The sequence below is a fragment of the Miniopterus natalensis genome, chromosome 1, assembly GCF_054644295.1.
Source record: "Miniopterus natalensis isolate mMinNat1 chromosome 1, mMinNat1.hap1, whole genome shotgun sequence".
Taxonomy (NCBI): Eukaryota; Metazoa; Chordata; class Mammalia; order Chiroptera; family Miniopteridae; genus Miniopterus; species Miniopterus natalensis.
In genome coordinates this window covers 136,835,367-136,844,452 of record NC_142081.1, presented here as the reverse complement: position 1 = coordinate 136,844,452, position 9,086 = coordinate 136,835,367, and the positions used below count along the sequence as shown (strand labels likewise).

Here is a 9,086-nt window from a genome sequence, read left to right as displayed (position 1 = left end):
TGAAACTTTCTAGGTTAAAAACAGCAGGGAAATTGAATTGGAGTGAGTCACATGACTAGAAAGGAAAGGGGCTTTAAAAGTAAAATTTAGTGGCTTTTTTAAAAAAAGTGTTCACCACCTTTACTAAAGATTATATTCCTTTGAAAGCTTTTGGAGTATAGAACAGATTTATGAAGGTGTGTCAGGAGTCCTTAAATATTCAAAAGCAAGGTCTAGGCAAAAACTATATTTTGTGTAAGAAACAGATTGGCTTTAATGTAACACATTATGGAAATTATAAAACAAGCAGCTGGAGAATGAAAAAATATTGTTCATTTAAAATGACTCCTCATTAAAAAGAAAAAAAGAATTATAGTTTAGCCATAATCTGCATACAGATGGGTGGCCTGCTTGGAACTCCTAAATTTCTACTTTTTGTATAATCTACTCCCCTCCCCTCCCCTCCCCTCCCCTCCCCTCCCCTCCCCTCCCCTCCCCTCCCCTCCCCTCCCCTCCCCTCCCCTCCCCTCCCCTTCCCTCCCTTTCCCTTCCTTTCCTGCCTGTTTGTCCTTGGTGCTTTCATTACTGAGTGCATTGTTTAATAATCAAATAGTTTTAAATTCATATTTATTCTTAGGATTTCTTAGAAAAATACCTTGTGCAGACAATTTTTAATTTAGCTTCAACTTATGCTCAGTCAACTTATTTTAAATTAAAGATTGCAAAAACTTGCATTTCTTTATTCTAAAGGCATCATGAAATCTCACTGCCACATTTAAAAGGCTCATATAAAGAGCCTGCCAAAATATTAGCACATTAGAAATAATATATATGACTTTGGGAGAATGTTATAGACTACTGAGCCAAACGCACCCGAATTCTACAAAGGCCGGTTGTTTGAAGAGAAAGACAACTTGGACCATCCTGAGGAGATAAATTACCGACTGCCCTCATAATCACAATCAAGTAAGGCTTGACTTAGTTTTTTTTGACCAACGAGGAAAAACTAGTTGGTAGTATGGGAGGGAGAAAACACCTTGGTCATCTTCAACTTGGTCTTGGCACAAGAGGTGAGTTTCAAGCAATTTGTTACTAACAGTAAAAGAAGTAAAATTGTAAATCATCTGCTTCTAAAAATACATACATTTGAGTGGAGTCAAGGTAATCCCGATATCACCGCTGTTATGCTCTTAGAAGAAGCGGCATGAAATTCTACATAATCAGCAGTTTGTTTATCAATGTCACCATATCATTGTGAAGAGCAATCGTTACTGACATGTAGCCAATATAGGTGACAAGATATTCTTGAGGTTTGTAAAACTTGGGGTACATGTGAGAGTGTGTCACATGGGAGACCATCATCAGTGAAGTGCTGTGATGTAAAAAATTGTTGAGAACCCCAAGCTAATAGTTTAGGATGGCCAGAGGAGCGAACCCCGGGCTTTAGAGTCAGACAAGTGCCTTCGACTTTGGGAAACTTTTATAAAAACTTCAAAGAAAAAAATTCTTGACCCATGGACTTGAGTTTCAAAAAGGGATCATGGCTAACAAAGGGAGGTTAAAAAACAACATCAACAAAACTTCTAGTTGAATAATTGAGAAATAATTCAAATAAAATGGGAGACAGCTCAGGAAAGCTGAATGGCTGTCTAGTAATCTAAAATTTCAAATGTGTGTACAGAAGATAGAAAGAAGGGAGCGTGACCAAGGACGAATGTAGAAACATAGCAAATGTATTGTAAAAGTGTCCTAAATTAAGTCTCCCAATAAAGTGAGGATTAAAAAAAAGGTAAAGCTGATGAAGGAACTGTAAGGCATTTTTTTTTTTTAGTCAAAAAGAAGAGGAAATAATAAGTGTACTGCTTAGAGATGATAACAGAAAGCATATTAGAGAAGTAGCAGAATCATTCAACTCGTTTTTCCCCTTCTCTTTTCTAAAAGTGTTTTTAAAGTGAATATAGAGGAAAAAAACTATAAAAAGTGGAAATTTTCAGCCCCAAATAAATGAGAGATTAGTAAACTAACACCAAGAGGTTTAAGATGAGACCAAATGGATTAGGCACCAGCGTGGTAACAGAGAAGAGCTATTGTTTGGTAGTCCTTGAAAAGTCATGGCAGATGGGAGGGAAACCACAAGACCAGAGTTGGGTAACTTTTATCTTTAGTTTTGAAGAGGATTCCAGAAATTACAGACACCTTGATTCAGGTTTTCAGGTTGGACAATACATTGTTAAGAGGCTGGTTTTTGAACATGCAGGAGTGAATGTTATGGTCATTAGCCGCCAACAAATGACAACTAAGGAGAAGGTTTGATAAACTAATCTGCCTTATTTTTTTTATGAGTTTACTAGGCAGATAGATTAAAGGATTGCTTGAAACTCAAACAGCAGCTAGCAATTGTTATTTGTTTTGACCTGATGGAATAATATAGATTGCCTCCTCTCAATAACGTCTTGTAATGGCTTTAAATAATGAGAAAGTGTCTAGTAGGATGCCGTTACCCTGTTCTTTTTATCAATTTTGTAAATGACTGGGTGAACATATACTTCTCAACTCTGAGGGTGACATAAAAATGGACAGGGCATCTCATATCTGCCTCTCACACTTTCCCCCAGAGTATCCCTAATGGAAGGGGAAAGTAAATGTGTACATCTGGAGAAACCAGGGCAATTGTCCTAAGTGGCTGCCAGAAGAGAGACATATCTCTGAATTACTTTCTCTTAATTAAAAACCATATGAATTCATTCAACACCATAATTTTTTAAAATATAAATAAACCTCTCTCTACTCAATCTCATTTCTTTATGTAAAATTGACATTTCTGTACCTTTGACTATCTTGGCAAACATTCTCTCAAGGGTGTTCTATTTATCTTCACCCAAATCAATTATAAAAACCTCAAGTAGAATAAAGGACAGAGACCTGTGGCTCTCGACCAGAGGCTGTTTCATGCTACATAAAACCAACAATAGACACATTTATATGATAGGTGAAGAAACCAAATTTGGAAAATTATCTTAATAAGATAGCATATTAACAGAATTGAATCTAACAGGGATAACTATAAATTTTGGTTTTGGATTAGCACAAATATGGATGTTCAAGTGAAAAAAAATCTGTGACTTTACAATCACTTTATGAACTAACAAAGTTAGGTAATTGCTAAAAATGCTAGCATTAAGTTACTTTAACATTAATAAATCATTTCTATAAGGACAGGTTTAATTTTGGATGCCAAATTTAAATAAGGACCTTGATTAACTGTGGAGTATCCATATGAAGCAACTAAGATCAGCTAGCTTCTAGAAACTTGATCATGCAAGAAAGGGTTAAGAAGCTCAAGCACAGGCTCTGGAGGAGCCAGACTAGCTCTGTGCAGTGATTGCATGGCACTAGCTGTTGCCCTCAAACACCGTGCTTAGGAACATCTGCTTTGGTTGTTAAAGACTTCTGGGTTCTACAGGTAGAAATTTGGATTCCGCAGCCTGGGGCCTTTGAAACTGCGTTTTGACACTCAACCTGGGAGAATGATGCAGGTGAAGTAAAGACTTTGAGAAACACTGTTTTCTGTAATGTATGTAAAAGCAATATTGGTGTTACAAAGAAGGAGAATGGCTCCACATTTTAAAAAATTGACAACTTTTTTTGGTAACAACCAGAGTTAGAAAATAGTGGAGTAAGCCAAGTTGTAATACTATTACTCAGGATATGTAGACTAAAACTTCTCTTGGGTATCATTGGATTATAGAAGGAAGAAAGGAAAATTAATAAAAGTATATGAATTGATTTCAGTGGAAAGAGAATACTAATATTTGTATTGGTAAATAGCCTCTTTTTGTTTAATTTATAATAAAATTGGTTTTGTATACAAACACTTGACTTTTAAAAAAAATTTATCTTTATTGTTGAAAGTATTACAGGTGTCCCCTTTTTTCTCTATTAACCCCTTCCACCCTGCACCCACTCCCCACCCCAGGCCTTCACCATACTATTCTCTGTGTCCATGGCTTATGCATATATGCATATAAATTCTTTAGTTAATCTCTCCCCATCCACCCACCCACCCCCACCTTCCCTCTGAGATTCATCAGTCTGTTCCATGCTTCTGTGTCACTGAATCTATTATGTTCATCAGTTTATTACGTTCTTTGGATTTTACATAAAAGTGAGATCATGTGATATTTGTCTTTCTCTGCCTGGCTTATTTCACTTAGCATAATGTTCTCCAGGTCCATCCATGCTGTCTCAAAGGGTAAGAGAACCTTCTTCTTTATAGCTGCATAGTATTCCACTAAGAATCCTGAAACACTAATCAGAAAGAATATATGTTCATAGCAGCACAATTTACAATAACTAAGATCTGGAAACAGCCCAAGTGCCCATCAGTAGATGAATGGATAAAAAAGCTGGGGGGCATTTACACCATGGAATAACACTGGACTCTTCATTTGTTTAAATAGCCAAAAATTTAGGCTATGCTAATAAATATGTTTGTGTTATTCTCTAATTTTAAAAAGAATTTTTATTTTTCAATTACATTTGATATTAGTTTAGATGTCATTACATTAATTTCAGGTGATTAGACAGATATATAACTTACGAAGTGATCACCTGATAAATCTAGTCATCTGACACTATGCATAGTTATTACAATATTATTGACTATATTCTCTATGCTGTACTTTACATCCACATGACTGTTTTTATAACTGGCAATTTGCACATCTTAATCCCTTCCTCTTTTTCACCCATAACTCTAACTTCCCTCCCATCTGGCAAACATCAAAATATTCTCTGTATCTATGAGTTTGTATCAGTTTTGTTTGTTTGTTTATTCTGTTTTTTAGATTCCACATATAAGTGAAATCATGTGGCATTTGTCTTTCTCTGTGTGACCTATTTCACTCAGCACATCTTCTAGGTCCTTCCATGTTGTTGCAGATGGCAAGATTTCATTCTTTTTTATTATGGCTGAGTTGTATTTTATCATATAGATGCACCACTTCTTTATCCACTCATCTAGTGATAGACACATAGGTTGTTTCCATATCTTGGCTATTGTAAATAATGCTGCAATAGACATATGGATACATATATCTTTTCATATTATTGTTTTGGGTTTCTTTACATAAATACTGAGAAATGGAATTGCTGGGTTCTCCTTTGTCTCTAAGCCTTGTTTTAAAGTCTGTTTTTGTCTGGTATAAATATTGCTACCTTAGCTTTTTTTTCCCTCCATTTTCATTTTCATGAAATATCTTTTTCCAACCCTTTACTTTCAGTCTGTGTGTGTCTTTCAATTTGAAGTGAGTTTCTTTTAGGCAGTGTATGTAAGGGTCTTGTTTTCTTATCCATTCAGCCACCTTATGTCTTTTAATTGGAGCATTTAATCCATTTACATTTAAAGTAATTGTTTATAGGTATGTAGTTATTGCCATTTTTTATTTATAATCTTGATCTTTCTTCTTCTTCTTCTTAAAGAAGACCCTTTAACATTTCTTGTAGTATTGGTTTGGTGGCAATGAACTCCTTTAGCTTTTTCTTGTCTGGGGAGATCTTTATCTGTCCTTTGATTCTAAATGATAGCTTTGCTGGGAAGAGTAATTTTGGTCATAGGTCCTTGCTTTTCACCATTTTGAATATTTTGTGCCAACCACTCTGGCCTGCAAAGTTTCTGTTGAGAAATCAACTGACAGTCTCATGGGAGCTCCCTTGTAGGTAACTAAATGCTTTTCTCTTGCTGCTTTTAAGATCGTCTCTTTGTCTTTAACTTTTGGCATTTTAATTATGATATGTCTTGGTGTGGGCCTCTTTGGGTTCTTTGGTTTGGAACTCTTTATGCTTCCTGGGCTTGTAAGTCTATTTTCTTCTCCAAGTTATGGAAATTTTCTGTCATTATTTCTTCAAATAGGTTTTTAATTTTACTCTTCTCCTTCTGGTACCTCTGTGATGCAAATGTTGGTACTTTTGATGTGTCCGAGGGGCTCTTTGAACTACCCTTATTTTTTTTTAATTCTTTTTTCTTGTTGTTATTCTGATTGGTTGTTTTCTGCTTCTCTATCTTCCAAATTGCCAATTCTGTCCTCTGCTTCATCTACTCTACTTTTGATTTCCTTTAACATATTCTTCATTTTAGTTATTGCATTTTTATTTTTTACACATAAAAGTTCTTAGTTTATTAATCCTCTCATGAAAATTCTGCACAATCACCACAGATAAAGTCACTGAGTTTCTTTACTCCTTCTGTTGTTCAATCTCCAGCTCACTTTTTGCCAGCACCAATGTTGGCCTTTGCAGTCCTTGACTTTCTTCATTCTGTTTTTGTTTTCCTTTCACTGTTTTCTTGAAGTCTTTTTCTTCTCATAAAGGCCATGTCCTGCAAGTTCACTTTTGGGTTCATTTTTCTTTGCATAATACAAAGAATCATGAATCATGCCATAGCCAGTTGCCACCACCAAAATGGGTTCTGAACCCAAATATAAAGATGACATCTGGTGTGGTCTAATACATTTTGGCTAGTTTTCCCCAAATTTCTGTCTTAGGTGCTGTTGTCTTCCCAGGGTGAAGGACATAAATAATCATTTGTTTCTACTGAAAAAAATGTTAGTCATGAAATTCCTGGTCGGAATAGTTACTGTGTCATTCATGATGATGGCTGATCGTCAAGCAACCAGGGAAGAAAATAGTATATTCTTCATTTCTGACAGGCTCTTTTTTATGTTTTCTGTCTCCATTTTTATGTTTCCTATTGCTTTGTTGAAGTTCTCACTGAGATCATTGAGCACCCTTATAATTAGTGTTTTGAACTCTGCATCTGCTAGATTGCCTGTTTTGTTTAGTCATTTTTCTGGAGTTTTGTTTGTTCTTTCATTTGGGACATGCTTCTTTGTCTCCTCATTTTGGCTGCCTTCCTGTGTTTGTTTCTATGTATTAGGTAGAGCTGCTGTATCTCCTGGTCTTTGTAGAGTGGCCTTATGTAGTAGGTGTCTTGTGGGGTCCAGTGGCACAGTCTTCCTGGTCACCTGAGCTGGGTGCTCCAGGTGTGTCCCTCCTGGGTGTTGTGTGTGCCTTTCTGCCATAGTTGGGCCTTGGTTGCTGTTGGCATGTCAATGGGAAGGATTGCCCCTCTGGCTGATTGCTTGTGAGGATTGGCTGAGGCCACAGTGGAGGAGCTATAGTGCAGGGGCTGACCCTATAAAGAAGGATTTGCTTTACTGTGGCTCTGGTGCCTGCTGAATCTGCCTTTTGAGGGTATGTTTGTAGAATAAATGATGCAGAAAGGAGAGTTGACTTTGGGTGATGAACAATACAATATACAGATGATGTATTATAGAATTGCACACCTGAAACCTGTATAATTTTATTAACCAATATCACACCAACAAATTTAACAAAAAATATAAAAAAATATAAGTATGACATTAAAGATAAAGGATGAAGAATTATTACAGATTAAAGAAGACTAAAGACTAAATTATGGCTAATGCAATGTTATCCTTGACTGGATCCTGGACACTTTGAAGAGAGAAAAAGTATAAATGACATTATTGAGATAATTGATAAAATTGGCATAAGGATGATTGATTAGGTAAAAGTATTATATCAATGTTTAATTTCTTGAGTTTAATAACTGTACTGAGTTTATGTAAGAAAATAAATTTAATATTTGTGTTCTTAGAAGTTGTACATGTAATACTGAGGAGTGAAAGAATGTGATGTATGCAACTTATACTTCAATATATATTTGAAGAGAACAGGAAACTATAATGAAAATGTGGCAAAATGTTAGCAACTGGTAAGCTGGATAAAGGATATTTTGGAGTTTACTTGCAACTTTTTTGTGGGTTTGAAATTGTTTCCAAGTAAAAAAAAACCAAGCAAGTTAATAGATCAAAAATTAGGATGAAGGCATGAAATAGAAACCCTGTAAAAGCCTAATCTATGATTTATAGCTAGAAATCTGTAATGAAACTATTTTTGTTCTGGTTGGCAGAGCTTATAATAATTTTTCATATGTTCAACATGCAGTGGAAGAAACACCAGAACTTCAATGAACATAAGTGATGAGACCAGGTTCCTCAGCTTCTGAAAATTAAAAAATTGAAATTTGACTTTGATGTTAATGCAATTAAGGTGTATCTTTAGAAAAATTCAATGGTGCATATGTATTATTAGAATATGACTGCTTTAGGCAGGCCTTTTTGGTATTCGTTTAAACATGTTTATGTTGTATGTCCAAACACACCACATATGTATATATATGTGTATGTGTATATATGCACATATATATGTATGTGTGTGTATATATATGTGTGTGTGTGTGTATGTGTGTGTGTATATATATATGGCCAATACCCAAACACTGCAGCTGATTCTCTTTCTTCGGGACAAATAGAGTAGTTTCCTTAGCTCAAGGAAATACTTACAAACTGAACATTCAGTACATTCTCTTTCCTTAGGACTCCTTCTCCACCCCCTACCCCACCCCTGCCACCTCCCTGCACATTCATACTGATCCTGATATCCTTTTACCTTTAGCAGAATCTTTTTCCACTTAAGCAATTTGCACATTTGTAAAATTGGACGCCTAGGGTTTTAATTTTCAAAGCATTAGCATTGCTTGAGGGGTGTGTCCTAGTTTCTTGGCTTCTTGAAATATGCACGTGCATCTGTGTGTGTGTATTTATGGGCACGCACAGCAGTCTGCTCCTTGATAAACGGGTCCTCTAGTACTCTCTTGGAATTCCAATAGAGTTCTTAATGTATGGCTACAAGTTCATCGGCTATGGTCATGTTTTAGAGACCAAACTCTCAGAAGAAAGGGACCGTGTCTGTCAATTTGCCAGATGTCACATATGGTTATTTAATAAGTGCTATCATGATGACCAAGGAAATTCTTTTGGAGAATAGTTTTATGGCTCCAATATTCACTAATATAATTAACAAGCCTGAGCTAAATTATTAACTTTTTACTTGATGGCAGAAAACAAAATTATTACAAAGGATAATAAAAGATTAAAATGGAGATGCACGTATAATACTGAGGAGTATAGAGATATGATGTATTATGATGTATGCAACCTAGTCTTATATATTTGGAAAGAGTA

The 9,086-nt window shown here is 35.6% G+C and overlaps 1 pseudogene; it reads right to left on the bottom strand.

Annotated features, from left to right (window-relative positions):
• Positions 1 to 6,123: 6,123 nt before the first annotated feature.
• Positions 6,124 to 6,626, bottom strand: LOC148094416 (small ribosomal subunit protein eS24 pseudogene; annotated as a pseudogene).
• Between the last annotated feature and the right edge of the window lie 2,460 nt (positions 6,627 to 9,086).